Source organism: Petaurus breviceps, unplaced genomic scaffold (assembly GCF_028583685.1).
Source record: "Petaurus breviceps papuanus isolate PSGF00001 unplaced genomic scaffold, PetGlider_PUasm1.0 91133, whole genome shotgun sequence".
In the NCBI taxonomy this organism is placed as follows: domain Eukaryota; kingdom Metazoa; phylum Chordata; class Mammalia; order Diprotodontia; family Petauridae; genus Petaurus; species Petaurus breviceps.
Genome location: NW_027187419.1, coordinates 97331498 through 97351119, shown reverse-complemented (window position 1 = coordinate 97351119; position 19622 = coordinate 97331498). Strand labels below are relative to the sequence as shown.

At 36.5% G+C, this 19622-nt stretch overlaps 1 long non-coding RNA gene across 1 annotated transcript; it reads right to left on the bottom strand.

Moving 5' to 3' along the window:
• Nucleotides 1–10830: 10830 nt before the first annotated feature.
• On the bottom strand, nt 10831–19439 carry LOC138154721 (uncharacterized). The gene is made up of 3 exons (XR_011166670.1): nt 19357–19439; nt 12555–12723; nt 10831–12279 (listed from the first exon to the last, which is right to left on the bottom strand). It is a non-coding gene; the product is annotated as an uncharacterized lncRNA (long non-coding RNA).
• Nucleotides 19440–19622: the final 183 nt, after the last annotated feature.

Here is a 19622-nt window from a genome sequence, read left to right as displayed (position 1 = left end):
AAAGCAGTAAACAAATTATCCTTCCCATGTTGATACGAATTGTTAGAATTTAACTTCCTTAACTGTTCTTTCAATAATCCATCCATTCTTCAATTAACCCAGATGCTTGTGGATAATATGATATATGATTCTATATTGTCCAATATACAATATGTCTTCATTTCATTATCTTTGAAATGTGACCCATTGTCGCTTTGAATCTGCATTGGGGTTCCATAATATAGACATGATATCTAGAGTTTTACAGGTGTTTTTCTGGGTCACATTATTCTAAGGACAAGCCGCTAGTACACCTGAATAAGTGTCAAGACAAGTCCATATAAATTTGCATCATTTATCTTGAGGTAGGGGACCAATATAATTCATTTGCCAAATTTGGGCTGGAACTTTTCCAGTTACTGCCTGAGAAACAGTTTGTTTCTTTTCCAGTTGACATATATGACATTCCTCTGGTACTTATGAATATGAGATACTAATAGCTTGATCTTGTGCCCATTGGTTGTGGTATGGACCCCTAAATGACCAGTCACTTGATAGACCCATTTTGCCAAATCATCAGTTGGTGTCAGAGTAGGAAAAATACATTGAATAGCAATCTTTGCTTGTCAATCAGTACATATATTGTACTCACATTCTAGGATGATGAGGGCCATATGAGCACCTACATGGAAAACTAAAAAATTAGTAGCCAAAGACATGTCCCATATGTCTTCCCATGATTCTTTGCCCCAGACTTGTTTGCCATGAATTTCCCAAATTTGATTTTTCCACATGGGCATCCATGTAGCTAACCCATTAGCTGCTGCCCATGAATCAGCTGATATATGACACTGTCCTCCTTGTTTTGTCTTGATAGCTTGATGTACTGCCATAAATTCAGCATATCAACTACTTCCACCTATTCCAGTACTTTTCAAAGTCCACCTAGTACATGGGTTATAAGCTACTGCTTTTCTTTTTTTTAAGTCTTTCCTTTTTTTGGTCTTTATTAATTTGTTTGTTTACTTTTAGTTTACAAGATTCAATTCCATAATTCCTTGAGTTTCAAATTTTCTCTCCTTCCCTCCTCTCCCTCCCCCCATGACAGCATACAATCAAATATAGGATTTGCAAATACTTTCACGTTAGACATTAGTCAGGTTATAAAGAAGGACTATGTGGAGAAAGAGGAAATAAAACCAAACAAGAAAAAGAAGATCAGGTATTTTGCTTCAATCTGGATTCAAACTCAGTTCTTTCTAGTTCTTTCTCTGGATGTAGACATCTCTCTCCATCATGAGTCTTTTGGGATTGACTTATATCACTGCATTGGTGAGAAGAGTCTAGTCTATCAAAGTTGGTCATCACACATACGTTGTGTCTGTAATTGTGTACAAATTTCTCCTGATTCTACTCTTCTCACTCAGCATCAGTCCATATAAGCCTCTCCAGGTAAATATGAAGTCCATCTGCTCCTCGTTTCTTATAGTACAATAGTATTCAATTACATGAATATACCACAACTTGTTCAGCCATTCCCCAATTGATAGGCACCCCCTTAATTTCCAATTCTTTGCCACCACAAAAAGAGCTGCTAAAAATATTTTTGTACATATGGGTCTTCCTCCCACTTCTATGATTTCTTGATATAACCCAAGAAATGGTATTTCTGGGTCAAAGGGTATGATATTATTTATAGCCCTTTGGGCATGATTCCAGATTGCTCTCCAGAAAGGTTGGATCAGTTCACAACTCCACCAGCAATGCATTAGTGTTCCAATTTACCCACATCCTCTCCAGCATTTGTCATTTTCCTCCTTCTTTAACTTTCTCATACAGTCCTTAAGAGCATGCCAGGGTCTCTCTTCACTAGGCCACATAGAATCTGTGAGATACATTATTGCATCCCTTGCCAGCTAAAGCTAACAGACTGGTCATATTGTTACCTACTAACCTATGATAATCCCTAAAATCTTGCTGTACAAAATGATTCTGACTAAGACCTATAAATTTCAAGCAATGCATGTTATCTACCCACATTCCTCCGGCCCCTTAATCACTGATTCTCACCATCCAAGACACTAACAATTTTCTCATCCTTTGAGTGAATTAACTTAATATACCAGTAACCTCCTGTTGAGTGAAATCTTTAATTATTTCCCAGAACTCTGTTTGGCTCCCGTGGTTCTCCTGCTTTATTCTTAGTGTGTGGTAAACTTCTCCCATTGTAGAAACCTCTCATTTAATATAGTTTCATTTTCCACTCACACACTCTCCTGGCAGCCATTGTCATGGCAACTAGGCTCAGTTTGTATTCGGGTGGCATGTACATTCCTCTTGTTAGTTTTTCTCTTTTTTTCTGAGCAAAACCCACAACAGCCCTCTCTTCTACCACCTGAGACCCTCCAACTTTCTCTTCTGAAGAAGAGCCTGAGCACTGTGGCACAGAAAGTTTCCAATACAAATCAGCTTATTTCCTTTCCATCTGCACTTTCTCTTCCAGCAGTTCATCCCTGCTTTACATATAATATGGTAACCTGTTAGTAAAACCCAACCTCTTCTACACACCATCTCAAGTTCTTTCCCTAGTTTTACTTGGTATTCCTTGAAAACATGTTTCTAAATCTCTAGGTTCTCCCTTCTGAAACTTTGGTTCCCAGTTTTCACAGAGCCCTGTACTTTTAACCCATTCTCTTGCTAGGCAGGAATGAGATAAATTCTCCCACCCTGGAATATTCATTTTTTCTTCTAAAGCCCTTCTGCCTCCAAATAGAGGTCCATTATTTCACGATCCCATCCTTGTCACCAAATGTAGTGCCAATGCAATATTCACAGCACCAACGGTGACTACAAATATGATTCTGACTAATATTAAAGCTAAAATCAGATTTAATCAAAAGATAAATAGGGAAGCTACACTGTGTCAGCCATATTAATCAATAGCTTTAGATAATATAAAATAACTACACAGTATTAAAAAATATGAGAGCATACCTGCCTAAACAGACACAAGATTCATATGAATGTAAACACAAAATATCTTTTATACAAAGTTAGATCTAAATAATTGAAGCAATATTTATTGTGCATGGGTAGGTAAAGCTAATATAATTTTTTAAAATGACAATTTAACTAATTCATTTATGCCATCCCAATTAAGTTACTAAAAATTATCTTACTGAATCAGAAAAAAAATGATAACAAGGTTAATTTGGAAAAGCAAAGGGTCAGGAACTTCAAGGAAACTAAGGGAAAAAGATGTGATGAAAGTAGATTCAGTATTATCAGACCTTATATCATAATATGAGGTGAGAGCAAAGTTGAATTGTAAAATGGATAATTTTGAGTTTTTAGAATTAAAATTTTCTGTATAAATAAAACCTATGTGGCCAAGAATAGAGAGAGGGCAAAAAATTGGGAAAAATCACTCATAGACAATCTCCCAGATGGAATGTGATTGGGTTGGAAGATTGTTGTGGTATAAGAAATGATAAGCTGGTGGATTTAGAAAAATATGGAAAGACTTGGATTTATGAAGGAAGATGCTATCCACCTTCAGAGAAAAAGATGACAAGAGGAAATAAGCATAATACAGTCTTACATATATGTGTTTGAGTGTATATGTGTATTTATATATGTTAATGGATATCTGTATATGTATATGAATGTACATTTATATCTATATATCTGTGCTTAATTGTAACTTTCAGAGATGGGGGAGGAAGGAGAAAAAAAGTAAAAAATGCAGAGCAGAGTCCAAAAGAAAGGATACAAGTGTTAAAATTAATGTGTAGTATTCATTATATAGGTTTTCTTGAAATAGAAATTTATTGCTTTATATTGAATACCCTCATGTTCTGCTGTGTACATGGCAATGTTTTTTTTTAATTTTCTTATTTTATATTTAAGTTTAAAATAAATTTTAAAAACAAAAAAAATGAAAGAAAAGAAAGCAATTTATCAACCATAAAAGTGCCACATAAATGAGAGCTGCTATATAATCTCAAGGTATTATTGTTCTGATACTTAGGTAAGTACTGAGTACTAAAGGAAATAAAGAATTGTAGGAAATGGATAGGTGATTTCACAGAAAAACTGAATTTTACAGTTGGAGGGGACCTCTGTGTCTTAGTCCAATCCTCATCTCCTTGAGAGTGGGCATGTTTCCAGTTTATATTTGTATCTTCAGCACCTAGTACTGAGCCTGGACACATGGCAGGTGCTTAATAAATGCTTGTGGATTGCTACCTGAACTAGAATATCTTTTATAATATCTAATGAAGAACCATCTAGCTTTTGCTCAGAGAGGGAATACATTACTTGCTAATAAAAACTCAGATCAATGCAGTGACCAGTCTTAACTCCAGAGGATTGGTGATGACATATACTCCCCTCCTCTTGCTAGAGAGGTGGTAGACTATGGGTGTGACGTGAAGTATACAGTGTCAGACATGGCCAATGAATCAAAAAGAAATTACATCACCTCCCCTCTGCTCCCTTTCCCCCCAAAACTTGCTTAAGAGAGAACCAGAAAGTTCATATTTGGAAACTGTATCCTTTGGAAATATCTACACATTACAAATGCATGCATGTCTATATGTCAATCCTTAGGTAGATTAGACTGCTGAAATATGTTTCTGAGAGTCCAAAGAAAAGATGGTTCATGTAAGTGTTCCAAACTTATTGTTCTACCATATTCCCAATGCAATCTTGCATTCAAAGATATCCATATACTATCTCTTTACCTAAACAAGCTTTCATATTTTCTATATCCCACAATTCAAGTCCCTTTTAGCATGGCATTCTCATTTATATGGAAACAATAGAATCTGTAATAAAGAAGGGGAGGAAAGCCAGGCCTAGTCTGATAAGTACCCCACATTTTGAGAAAGCAGATCTCAAAGGGTTGAAAAGGAAGATAAATCGAATAACGTAAGACTAAAAATCTGCAGGGGTAGTCGTCCCAAGAGGAATGGGAAACTATTAAAAATGAATTTCCGAAGACTTCATGGGAAATAATTCCAATTAAGAGGAAAATGAGAGTGTCTAAAGAGACTAATGTGGCTATGTAAGGAACTCACCTACCAACTTAGATTGAAATTACAAAGATACATACAAAAGATGGAAGCAAGTGGGGCGGCCAGGTAGCACAGCGAGTAAGAGCACCGGCTGCAGTGTTAAGAAGACCTGGAGATCGAATCCTGGGCTCAGACACTTAGCACCCACCCAGAAACACCTGGCCGTGTAACCTTGAGCAAGTTACTTAACCCCAATTGCTTAGGGGCGGCCAGGTGGCTCAGTGAGTAAGAGCACCGGCTCCAGTGTCAGGATGACCTGGATCAAATCCGGGCTTAGATGCTTGGCACCACACCCAGAAATAACTGGCCGTGTAACCTTGAGCAAGTTACTTAACCCCGATTGCTTAAAAAAAAAAAAAAGATGGAAGCAAGAGATGTAATACAGGATGAAAACGAGTGAGTTTAGTCCTGTAAAACTATTGTTAGGAGTGCTCAAACTCAAAACAATTTGAGCTTCAACAAGAAAATTAAAAACAACAGCGGGGTTTTTTTTGTTTTTATTTTTGCCTTTTTTTTAATGTAGGGAGAAGGGGAAGGGTCAAAGACGGGATATGGCTACCGCTTGGGGTGGATGAGACTATCCTAATAGATAACTAAGAGAAGACAGAGCTACTCTTTTCTTAATTAAAGAATAACCTTTGTACTGAAAATGACAGAAAAAAATTGACTAATAGAGCTAGTACCCAAGTAAAGTGAGAGTAAGAAAATATCTATTGCCTTTAATGAGTTCAAACAGGAACCGAAAGAACTGGTCAATGTGATTTTCTACCAAGAGTAGAATCTACTAACAGCAGGATAATGAGTTTGATGTTGAATATAAAATGGCTAGGTAAAGATATAGAGAATAGACATCTGCAACAGGACACAGGAAGTGCTTCCAGCCAGCATGACCACATTAAAAAAAAAGGCATCTCGGGTCAATATTGCTTCCTTTTTTGACAAAGTTACTAAATTATTGGATCTTGAAATGCTCTAAATATAATTTAACTACATTTTAGAAAATGATTTGATGAAGTCTCTCATAACTATCTCTTCTTTTGGCAAAGATGGAAAGATGTGGGCTAGATAATAATGTCATTAGGTGGATTCAAGACTGGTTAGATGGGCAGAGAAGCAGAGTAGTTGTTGATTATTCAATGTCAATGGGGAAGGAGATGGTGAGCCTTAAAGATTTCTTCTATCTTGAAGGAGGTGTCCATTATCTTAGAGATTTTCTTCCCCCCCAGGGATATTCTGATAAGACTAAACTCAGTGTAATGCATTATCCCATTGGAACAAACCTAATCTTTTGCCACACCTGAGACTCCAAGGTTAGCCCGTTCTTCTCCCCCCCCCCCACCCCAACCACCTGACCTGTTTCTATTACTCAATCTCCCAAATAAAGAAAGTGAGTGATCAACCTCTCCTGATAGACTCTTTGTTGCCTGGAATGTTATCCTGAGGCTGTGTATCTCCCTTTGTCCTAGTAGTGCCATCCACCAGCCAACTACTCATCAGCTGATGCTAATTAAAGGTTTTATCTTCTAGCTTTACCTGTATTTATTGACCTCCAGTCAAATGGTCCAAGGTGGGAGAAATTGTTCTCCAGGAGTATCTGAGGATCTGAGCTAAGAAATCCCCCAACACCATTAAATCTGCAAAGGATGTAAAGCCAGGAGAGAGAGATAATATGCTGGATTATCATCAAGATCCAAAATTGTTTTGACAAGCTAGAAGATTGGGTGGAATCTGACAAGATGAAATTCAATAGGTCTTATACTTGGGTTCAAAATATTAACTTCATAAGCACAATATAGGGATGTCATGGTTAGACATAGTAGTTATTTTTTTCCTGCAAGCTGTCTGGGAGCTTTAGCTGATAGCAAATTCAACAAATATCAGCAATGTGATGTGACTGTTGCAGAGCTAAGGTGATTTGGGGCTTCATTAAGAGAGGCCTAGCTTCTAAAAAGGAGTTTATATATCTGGCAGGAATTGTGTGAAGGCCAGTCTCAACAAGGTGGAGATAACAGCTAGGAATATTAGCCACTAGGTCATGCTGTTTGGAAAGCTCAGTATTTTCCAGTGGTCACATGCCCATTGTGTGCATCTGGTCTCCAGCAACCAAATTATATTTCAAGTGTCCCTCTTTAAAAAAAACTTAGAGGGGCGGCCAGGTGGCTCAGTGAGTAAGAGCACCGGCTCCAGTGTTGGAATGACCTGGAGATCGAATCTCGGGCTCAGACACTCAGCACCACACCCAGAAATAACTGGCCGTGTAACCTTGAGCAAGTTACTTAACCCCAATTGCTTAAAAAAAAAAAAAAACAATTTAGAGAATTGAATTCAAGTTTAATATGATAGGGCCTGAGGGGAAGAGGATGGTGGCCCTTCTGCCACCCACCTTAATGCATGCTGCCCATGCTGTGGGTTAATGAGATCCTTTCCCCTGGATGCCACCTGAAAGAAAGAGTGACCATACTTCTATCAGGGAGATTCAAAGATGTATGTAGTTCCTGCTATGGAGCCAATTGAAAGCAGTTGCTCTTACCCATATGGTAGGTCATTGGAGAATGCCTTCTTCCAGAAGCATGTTCCTGGCATCTCCCACATGAATGCCTCCATCAAAGTTGGCCTAGGCATGCGCCAAAGTCAAACAGACATATGTCTGTCTATCTGTATTGTCTCTGTGTAAACCTGTAGATGTGACTACTGAGTGGTACAAATAGATAGTATCTGGGGCCTGGTCTGGGTCTACAGAGAGGAGAGCCAGGGGCAGTGCCTGCCCTACCAGCATATTAGCTAAGGAAAATGGAGAGGCAGGCACCAGGAACTCCTCCAAGACTAGAAGTTCTTTTCTCTGGTCTACAAGAGGGGTATTAGGATATAATTATATCTATCTACCAGACCTCAAATATCTGTCTAACTAGGGGCATATGTTTATGTTCAAAAGGAAAGTTGATTCCCTAAGAGAGTGGCCCTTATCTTACTTACCAGTTGAGTACCTCTCCATCAAAAGGTGGTTACCCAAAAGACCATTACACATGGCAAAGAATGAATAAATCCTTTTATCAAAGCAAACAACAAACAGAATTAGGAAAAATTATACAGACTAGAGTATGTAAAAGTTGATGAACTCTTCAGCTTGAAGGGAGATGGGATCTCAGTTTAAATCAAGAGAGAAAGAACAATCTCACTCAGATGGGGGGTCCAAGCTACCAGTCTCCAATGGAGACTTTCAAGCATGTACAGAGACATGACAGGGCCAGGTTTTCATGCAAGTTTGTCAATCTAAAGCCTTTCTTTCTCTTATCCCTGGAATATCTTCTGTCTATATGTCTCTCCCAAAGAGTCTAGAGCCAATGCATTAAGGCTCTTACATAGGTACACATTGTTGTACATAGGTACACATTGTTAAGGCTCTTACATAGGTACACAAAGTTAAACTATTAACATCCTTACATGGAAAAACAATAATTGTAACTGATGAAACTTTTCTCAATATGAAAATAGTTGAAGGGAATAGAAATATATATGTCTATATATGAGGGTATATGGGCATATGAATACATATGTGAATGTTGTATATATGTTTACAGGTATACATAGATAGAGGGCACAGGACCAATTTAATAGGAAGGGATGATACTTAAAAGCTGAAATTAAGAGGTGAGAAAGGAATATAATGAGGAGATGGGGAGAGACAGAATGGGGTGAACTATCTCATATAGAAGAGGCAAGGGAAAATGGTCACAATGGAGGGGAAGAATAGGAAGGCAAAAGGGAATGGGTCAACCTTACTCTCATTGAATTTGGCTTGAGGAGGGAATGAAATACACACTAAATAGGGTATCTCACCCTCCAGGAGAGTAGGGGGAAAGGGGATGAGAGGGGGGGATGATGGAAAGGAGGGCAGGCTGGGGGGGAGGGAAGTTGGAAGCACCCACTTTTGAAAAGGTACAGGATCAAAGTAGAGAATAGAAGAAGTGGGAGGTAAGATAGGAGGGAGGGAAATATAGTCAGTCTTTTACTATATATCTACTATGTTAATGTTTTGCATTATCCACACATGTACAACCTATACTGAGCTGCTTATCTTCCCAGTAAGGGTGGGAGACAAGGGAGGAAGGGAATGAATCTGGAATTCAAAGTTTTAAAACCAAATGTTTAAAATATATATATTTTAAACATTTGGTTTTATAACTTTATATAGTATATATATATATATATATATATATATATATATACTATTATTAATACTATTTTACACGTAATTGGGAAATAAGATATACAGGCACTGGGGCATAGAGATCCACCGTGCCCTACTGGAAAAGTCCAAAGGGTTATGGGAGAAAATATGGGAGAGAGCAGATTGGAGGAGGGGATATCTTGTGGGACTGCTATTTTGGGGCGGTGGGTAGGGGAAAATTGGGGAGAAAATTTGTAACTCAAAATCTGACAGAAATGAATGATGTAAATCAGAAGTTAATAAAGCATTTGAAAAATGAAAAAAAAATTATACATATTGGGACAGCTAGGTGGCATAGTGAATAGAGCACCGGCCCTGGAGTCAGGAGGACCTAAGTTCAAATCCTACCTCAGACACTTAAGAGTTACTAGCTGTGTGACCTTGGGCAAGTAACTTAACCCCAATTGTCCTGTCTTCCCCCCATCCAAAAAGCAAAGCAAAAACAAACAAACAAAAACACACACACACATATTAATGAGGCATTTAGTTGCCTTGAGTTTCTTACTGCTTAAACTTAAAAAAAAATCACTACTGCAAATTTACACAGTACAGGCATAGGAGGATAGGTAAGCCTGAGTTGATTGACCTCTTAGACCCAGGTGTAAAGGTTACTTGGGGTATCTAAGTTAAGGGCTGATTCAAGAGTTCTTCAAGTTATCTGACCAATTATTAATAATTGAGCTGGGTCAGGAATACAGGGGCGGGTCTAAATTAATATTTTCCTGGATGTATTTTTTACTTTTTCAAAGCATTGTGGGGAACAAGACAAGTTTTAAAATGAGGGACTGTAGCATGTGCACAGAGACGGTTTTCTAGTGAAAGGCATCATGCATAGTTCCTGCATAGAATGTGATTGTTATTTTAGAAGAGAGATTGACTATCTCAAAAGCTCATGCTGATAACTTTTTTAAAGAGCTTCCCTGCTATGTATGTGGTGTTATTGCTTGGAGTAGGTTCAACCCTTCCTCTTATGTCACCAACCTGAGCTTTAGGACAGCCTCAGGGCCATTGACCCATAAACAAATAGATAATGTTAACTAAAACGCCTGAATTCTGATCAAGCCTTTAAAGTGATGAAAACTGGGGTTGGGAAAGGATGCAATATTTCTTGACTCCCTGCTCTGAAGCAGTTTCTTTTGGCTCATTCAGGTCTATATCCACAGGTAAGTGGTGCCTCTGTAGGTTTGGATACCTCTATTCAAATCTTCTCCATTTAAAGTTATATTTGCACTTGTGGGTTGGTAAGGATTTTGTTCATTTGTTTTTTAAACTTTCCTCCTGGTCTAGTATTGTTCTCTAGAGTAATATTTAATGAATAATCTAGGAACCATTTATAGTTTTCAAGGGTCCTGAAGGTGAGCCTTTTCTCTTTTTCTGAGAGTACGACAGTTTTATAATATTGTAAACATTAATGATAATATAACATCTCCAGTGAATACAATAAAAGTGACATCAATGCCATCAGATGAATACTGGTGATTCTCTTTTTTTTTTTTTTTCCAAATTGGGGCAAGTGGGAACAGGTGGGTTAGTTGGACAATATGTAAGATTCTTAGTCTGGCTGAAGTGGAGACAACAAGAAGTTCTGTTTTAGGGATTGTGTAAAAGACATACTGACAGGGAACAAAAGGAGACTTATCACCCACTTTGCTGCTCAGGGGAGGCCTCTATTTCTGGAAAGTTCCACAGGTCCAAGGAAGGAGCAGATTATTGGAGTTAGGATTTATTCTGTGTAAACTGTAAGGAAAATTGTGCCCTCATAGAGCAAGGAATAATGTTCATATTTCCCCTGGGGTTCAAATTTAAATGAATAAAAAGTTCTAATTCTCTACTTCAGTTATCACTTTCTATGATTTAAGGATGTGATTTGACCTATAGACAATAATTGTGTTTTAAAACAAGGATAAATAATTTTCTTTCTCTGCCTCCCCCTCCCCACCTGGGAATACTACCCTAGTGGCTACAACCATGAACACGAGGACTTCATCTAATTCTATCTTTCTATATTGTACCTGTCATATTATTGATTCTCAATACTAACTCATAACTTTGTCCTTTCCTACTTAAAATGTTCAAAACTTATATCAGTACAGGTTACTATTCTGTCATTTGATTCTCAACAATCCTGTAACATAGGTGCTATTATCCCCATTTTATAGTTGAGGAAACTGAAGCAGACATAGGTTAAATGACTTGCCCAGGGTTACAGCTATCAACTATCTGGGACTGGATTTGAACTCAAATCTTCCTGACTCCAGAATCTATACTCTATCCAGTATGCCACCTAGAAGCCTCAGGTTAATATTTTCTAGGGGAAAGTTTGAGCTTTTTAATATAGGATAATACTTCTTTTCATTGCAGAATAGGAAAAAAAAATCTCTAGACAAGGAGTCAGTGAACTTGGCTTCAAATCCTGGCTCTATCACTACCTTTGTCACCTTTGGTAAATTTTGCCTCAGTTTCCTCATCTGTAAAATGTAGAAGATATACCACTTGGTCTTTCAGCTCTAAACCTATATGTTTGTACTCCTCACATTGACTCTCATGACAGTGGTAGGTCCTGGGAGAAAGAAACCATTCCAAAGTTTGACATGAACAGTAGTATCTTAAATCAGAAGTAAACTGGAAGGGGCTGGGAAAGTGACCAGAACCCATTCTTCAGATTTGCCATTTAGAGAATGGTCACCAGTGAGACAAAATTAATGCTCTCTTTCCTTCTGAACACTTCATGGGGCTAGGAAGCTGAGTTGCTTTCTCTTAAAAAAAAAAAAAAGATGTTTTAGAGAGACAGACGTGAAGAGGTATATACTTTATTTATTCTTGCAATACTTACTTCGGTGGGGAAAATATCACTACACACCCTCTTCTGTTCTAAGATGTGAGGTTGCAATGGAGAGAACATGAGACTTGTAGGCAGAAGATCTGCTCGTCGTACCTGATTCCCATATCACCTACATTCTAATTGTATGGCTGTGGTCTACTTCTCTGATTCATCTGTGAAGTGGGGAGGATAAAACTTGAACCAGGTAGCCTTATTGGAAAGAAACTGCTTTATAAACTCTAAAGTGATACTTTAGTGAACTAAATATATAAATAATAATAGGGAACCAAATAAATAAATAAAAACTATAAACACTAAAGTGACATCTAAAGTAGATGTGAGCTGGAGTTAATTTTTTTTTAATTATTTTTATTTTATTTATTTTTACTACAATAATTTTTGGTCAGCATGGAGTGATGTTATCCATAACAAAATTTAGGAATTTTACCTGGGCTCAATATGATCATGTGCCTGAGGTCCAGACAACACAACTTCAAAGTTTTCATCTTTCATCACCACTCTCTCCCATGATGATTTTAGTTTAGGTCAATTGAAATCCTGTTTTTCCACAGGAACCTTGATAATCTGGATCTGTTCCCACAGAGTTTCTTGGAAACCTAGAATAGCACCAAATAAAAAACAAAATAAAACAAAACACCGGGACAAAGGAAGCTCCCTAGAAAACCAGTTTGAAACTCTTTTCTGTTAATTAGCAAGTATTTAGTAAATGCTTACACAATTGCCAGGCATTGTGCTAGGCTCTATGATTAAAAGGAAAGGCAAAAACTGTCCTTTCCCTTAAGGAATTCATTTTCTAATAGATGGATGAGACAACATGCAAATAGCAGATTTATATAGATGAATATTCACATCTATCTATGTATGCTATGTATTTATATCTATATCTATTTAACCTGTAATATAGATATAAATATATCCATATAACCTATGTCTCTATATATTCATAACCATATAGCCTACATATAGATATAAATATATCTATCTATATCTGTATATATTTATATGTGACATAAACAAAAGAGATGAAGAGTAATCTCAGTTTGAATAGAATAGGAATCTTGTAAACCCTTGTATATGATCTCTGGCCTTTAGTGACCCTCAGGGGTTTCCTGAAAACTTCTCCAAAGGAACACACATTCATGTTTAAAAAAAAATTTAATTCATTTTAAACTCAAATACAAAATGAGAAAAGAAAAAAAACCTTTCAAGTGCACAGCAGAACATGAGAGCATTCAATAGAAAACAATACATTTCCATTTCAAGAAAACCCGTATAGTAAATACTAGGCAATGTTTTCAAAGTTGTCCAGCTTTTCTGTGCTTTCTTCTAGGTCCTCTGTTTTTCTCTGCTGTTTATTTTTTATTTTATTTTTTCCTCCCTCCCCTATCCTCCCCACCCTAAAGAAGGCCACAATTAAATGAGAATATATATGTGTATACACATATACATATTTATAAACATATATACACATAAATATGTAATGTATATATTACATATACATATGTAATGCATATTTCTATTTGTCAGTTCTTTCTCTAGAGGTAGATAGCATCTTTCTTCATAAGTCTAAGTTTTTCCATGTTTTTCTAAATCAAACAATTCATCATTTCTTGTATCATGATAGTATTACATCACAATCACATACACACAGCTTGTTTAGTCAATCCCCAATTGAAGGGCATATATCATTTAATCTAATCTGACAGGTATAAGATGATATCTCAAAGTTGTTTTAACTCACATCTCTCCAATCAATAATGGTCCAGATCATTTCCTCATATGATAATACATAGTTTAGATTTTCCCATTGAAAAACTGCCTATTTATATCCCTTGACCATTTATCAATATGACTCATATTCTTATACATTTGACAAAATTCTTTATATATTCAAGAAATGAGACCTAAACAATATTGAATAATATTGGTGACAGTGAAGTTTCCCTATTTTTTTCTTTTAATGACATCTATTTTAGCTTAACTTTGTCTGAGATCATGATTATTACCCCTGCTTTTTTTTAACATAATAAATTCTACTCTAGCCCTTTATTTTAACTATGTGTATCTTTCATTTTTATTGCCTTTCCTGAAAGTGACATTTATTGAATTCAAATTTTGAATCCATTCTGTTATCTGTTTCATTTTATGGGTAAATCTATCCCATTCACATTCAAAGTTGTAATTACTTGTTGTGTATTTCCCTCCATCCTATTTTCCCTCACTATCCTTCTCACCCTATTTACTCTATCTTTCTTCACTCCTCTGCTTTACTTCTACCTGCTACCTTGCTCTCTTATTCCTTAATCTACCTACCCCTCAGAGAGGCTCTCCTTTATCCCTCTCCCCCACCTTCCACCTTAATTGACCTGATTTTCTCAGAGATTCCCCCTTATCCCCTCCTTCTTCTAATTCTTAATTTACACATCCTTCTTAAAGTCTCTCCTTTATCCTACCCCCCCCCCTTATTTCTTTCTAAATTTGGAAGACTTTTATACACTTCTAGATGTGTATGTTGCCCCCTCATTAGAGTAAGGTACCTGCTCTACTAGCCCTACACCCCTACTTGTTTCTTATGTATCAATTCTTCCTTTTATGTCTCATTTGTATGAGATAATTTTTTTAATCTCTCCCTACACAGTTTTAATTTTAGAATCACCCCATCATATACAGTTCCTCCCAAGCCCTTCTTTCAAACTACCCAAATAATGATGACAGTCATAAGTATACTGATCACATTTTCACATGTAAGAAGTAAACTATTTGACCTTATTGAGTCACTTATAATTGGTCTTTAATGTTTACCTTATATTTCTCCTCGATCTTAAGTACTGAATTTTCCTTTAAGTTCTGCTTTTTGTTTCAAATCCCTGAAAGTCTTTCAATTCATTAAATGCCCATACTTTTTTTTTCCATGCAGGATTATACTCAACTTTGCTGTATAATTTACCCTTGGTCATAACCCCAACTCTTTTCCTCTATAAAATACATATTCCAAAACCTATTGTCCTTCAACATAGAAGCTGCTAGGTCTTGTATAATTCTAGCTCTGTGATATATAATTGCTTTTTTTTTTCTTGTTGCTTGCAATATTTTCTCCTTAACCTGGAAGCTTTGAAGCTTGGTTATGATAATCTTGTAAGTTTTCTTCCTGGAATCTTTTTTTTTTTTTCTATTTTTGCTTTACCTTCTTGTTCTAGAACTTGAGGGTGATTTTCCTTAATAATTTCTCATAATATTGTATCAAGATTCTTTTTTTGATTGTAACTTTCTGGTAGTCCAACTTTTCTTATATTGTCTCTTTTTGATCTATTCTCCAGATCAATGGCTTTTCTGATGATATATTTAATATTCTCTTCCATTTGTTCATTCTTTTGATTTTGTTTTATTATTTCTTGGTGTCTTATAATGTCATTAGTCTCTCCTTTCCCAATTCTAGTTTTCAGGGAATTATTTTCTTCCTCAAGTTTTTGATTCTCTTTTTCTACTTGTTTGACTTTCTTTTCATATTTTTTAAATTTTCTTGGCTTGCTCTTATTTTTATTTTAATTTTTCCTTGATCTCTCTTAATTGATTTTTAAAGTCCTTTTTAAGTTCCTCCAAGAACTCTTTTGGGACTTGTGACCATTTGACATTTCTCATTGAAAAAGGAGTGTTTGTTTTTTTATTAGTTCCACTATCTTCCTCTGAATATGAACCCAGATCTTCTCTGTTCCCACAGTAGTTATCTATGGTTGGGTTCTTTCTCCTTTGCTTGCTCATTTTAATTTTAATTTTGTTTTGTTTTATTTTATTCTTAGCAGCTGTTTGTTTTTAAAATAATCAAATTCTAGTCCTGAGGGGTGTGATGCCTCAGGACTCAGGTCCTTCTTATTGTTATTTTCTAAGCTCTGTCCTAGGGCCCAACTTTGGGCACTCCTCTCTATCCCTAAGCCAAGGTAAGGCCCCCAACCATACTGTCCCACAAATACTCTTACTCCCTGCAGTCCCTCCAGTGACTGCAAACTTCAACTGTCCTTTACTCCTGGAAACAAAACCAAGGACTCTGCTCTCCTGCAAGTGCCCACAGCCAGCAGGGTCCCCACCCTTCTTCTATGGCACTCATCAGGCCTGTACTAAGCCACAGCCCAGGACCCTATCTGATTAGCATGCTCAACAATGGAAGGTTCTTTAAACTTCTTCTACTCAGCCTTCCAACCCCCACACTGTCCATGAGGTGAAAGTTCCTGAGGCTGAGGCTGCCTTCCAACCCCGCTGACTCCAGAGGCATGTTGTTTGCTGATTCTGTAGAGCAGGCTTAGATGTATTTGCACTTCACTCAGGCTAAACTTCCCCCCCTGCAGATTGGGTCTTGCTTTATCCCATTTTGTTTTTTTCTACTCTACAATCTCTTGGAGACAATTGTTCCCTCCTAGTTTGTGAAGGAAATTTGGAGAGCTGGAAGTCTCCCGACCTATTCTACTATCTTCCCAGAATCCCCCACCTTCACTCTTACTTTATTTTTTTATTTTTATTTTTTTGGCTTTTTGAAGGGGGGAAGGTAGGGCAACTGGGGTTAAGTGACATGCTCAAGGTCACATGGCTAGTTTTTGTGTTAAGTGTCTGAGGCTGTATTTGAACTCAGGTCCTCCTGACCCCAGGGCTGGTGCTCTATTCACTCACCTTCACTCTTAATAAGATTTTAGAAGTGGTTATAAAGCCTGTCTGTATCCTTCTAGGCCCTCAAGAGTGGCCCTTTGACTGAATCCAAACTTCACAGAACAAATATCCTTAACAAAAGGATCTGTTCTATAAAACTTAATTATTCATCTTACCTAGATGTAATGTTGTAAGGAATAGAATTTACATAAAACACAAACTCAGGATACAAAGATCTATGGATGCTTAAGATCCTAGTATTGTCATGTTGATTCATATGCAGTTGAATGGGCATCCTGTAGAATTTGTTCATTAAAATGGTTATATATTCTGCCAACAGACAATGAGTTAGACCTAGAACTGAATGGAAGGGATTAAGAGCACTGGATTGCCTTTGGTGATGGTGCATTTCTTTTAATGAACTCATATTTCTCCTTAAAACAGAAGTCCCTGTTTATAATAGCATAATTTTAGTTATTCAAATAAAATAATTTATATAGCAACTTAATAAATAGTAACTAAATAATTTAATAATAAAACATTTAATATTTAATGATTTAATTTAATAAATAATAATAATGTAGGGCTGAAAATCTCTGACAAGTTGAAGTTGAGAATTACCCAAAGGGCATTGGAGCATCTCTTCATGGCAGTTAGCACTATAGACAAAAAATTAAGAAGAGGAAATTTATTTAAGGGTACCTTCAGGGAATTGTGTGATTGAAAAAGGAGGTGGACTGATCATGTGGCTAGAGTAAGGGGTAACTAAAGGACAATCTCTGTGCTTCTTTGGCATCCATCTGTGTGATAAGGGGAGTCATGCCTTTGAATCAAATGAATCAGGTAAGGGCTCTTTTCCTTTAAAAAAAACCAAACAGCTAAATCAATGTTTTATTGATGATTTAACATAAATGATTAACAAGCTCTCCAAAAACTGTACACAGGACACACTTTTAAGTTTAATCTGAATTATTAATACTTTTTCTATCATTTTCTTAGGTCTTGTTTCTGCCCTTTTTAGACTGAGGCTATGCAGAGTGCTACTATGCTCTTTCAATAGGAGTGCTACCATATCTGTAAAAGACAGAAATCCCCTAGACTAGGGCCAGTAGAGTTAACTCCAGCTTTCATCTCTCAGACTCTTTGAGTTTTATCCTCTGGTTGGCTGGATATAGGAGAAGAATAGTTTCACCCATTAGACAAATCTTCTTAGTTCAGAGGTCTGGTCCCTTAATGAAGGACCTCTCCCTAGCCTATGGGGACCACCTAGAAAATCTCCCCACATCCTGTGAGTCTTTTGAGTGGGTAAATAGGACTTTCTATGCTCTGAGGGTAAGTGCACTGTCTGTCTTTTCATATGCAATTTAGCAACTCAAAAGTTCAATATCCAAAGACAGATATTCATTTATACCTGAAAGGCTCTTTACTTTTCTTGGCCTCTCTTCCCTGCCCCCCCCCCCCAAGACCAATTTGCTAAGTATAAAAGGGGGCACACTCTTACAAAGATAATTTAATTTTTCTATACAATATACCACAACCTGTGGTGAATTACTCAACATTTGAGCCACTCTTTCTTCATCTACAAAAGAGAGGGGTGAGAGTGAGGCCTGAACCAGATTAAAACCTAACTGGTAAATGTTTAACATAATAATGAAAATTCAACATGACCTAGACAATGCTAACTTGTGTTTTTCTAAGTCAATATTCCTATGATCGATTTCTACTTGAGTTTGACACCACTGGTGTAGAGTGACTTCTTTTCCAGAAGCACATCCCCTTATGTTAAAGATGAATTTTAATTTCCATACTTTGTTAAGAAGGCTTCAGATAATGAAAATAACCTCTGACTCCTGCCTTTCTGGATTTAGACAGAGAATCTTGGTTCATATGTTCCTATGGGATTGTCTCTGGTTTTCCTAAAATCAAGTATCTGAAATTGCTAATCTAGCTTTTTTAAAATAAAAAAAAATTGTTTGAAAAATTAAATTGACTTAAAATACTAGCAAATTATTTCTTCTCACAAAATTTTGATACCACCAACCCTTTAAAATAAAGTAGAAAACATTTTAAAATTGTTTCCAGATTCCTTTATGCAACTTCTTAAGTAATTAATCATTAAAATTTTTTTATTTGAAAGAGCCCTCCAAGGTCAATGACCGAGTTGTGACTCAGAACAATTAGTAAAGGTTGATTTTAGGGGGTGAATTTTTCTTTCACTTCAACTAATTTGATTGGTGGTTTGTTTTTTCCCTAGAAGAAATAAGAATTGCAGTGATTCTTTTCTATTTTACAGGGTCATTGATTGAAGATAGAAATTATCATGTCTGATTCAGTCATCCTACGTAGTGTTAGAAAATTTGGAGAGGAGAATCATGCCTTTGAATCAAATGAATCAGGTAAGGGCTCTTTTCCTTTAAAAAAAAACAAACAGCTAAATCAATGTTTTATTGATTAACATTAATGACTAACAGTGCTGTTACTTCCTGATGACTTTCCCCTACTACCAATGGAAAATAAGAAAAACAAAGAAATACAACTAGAAAAATAAATCGATACTGTGGTCATGTCTAAAAAACACAAACTCTGTTCTGTACCTGTAGTCCACTATGTTTTGGGAAAAGGGAGGAAGGCACGCTTTGCCAATACTTGAGGGAAGCAAGAACTTTGTCCTCACTCTGTTGTATAAAAGGAGGCAAAACCACAAGTTAGTAAAGTTACTAAGTTTTCAGGAACCATGTCTTTACAAAGTGACTGCCACAAGAATCTAATTTCCTTTTCATAAAGTATGATGAATTGATTACAGTAAATGCCTAATAAATCTTACATTTTTGCTTGATTTTTGTTCTAACAGATAACAATA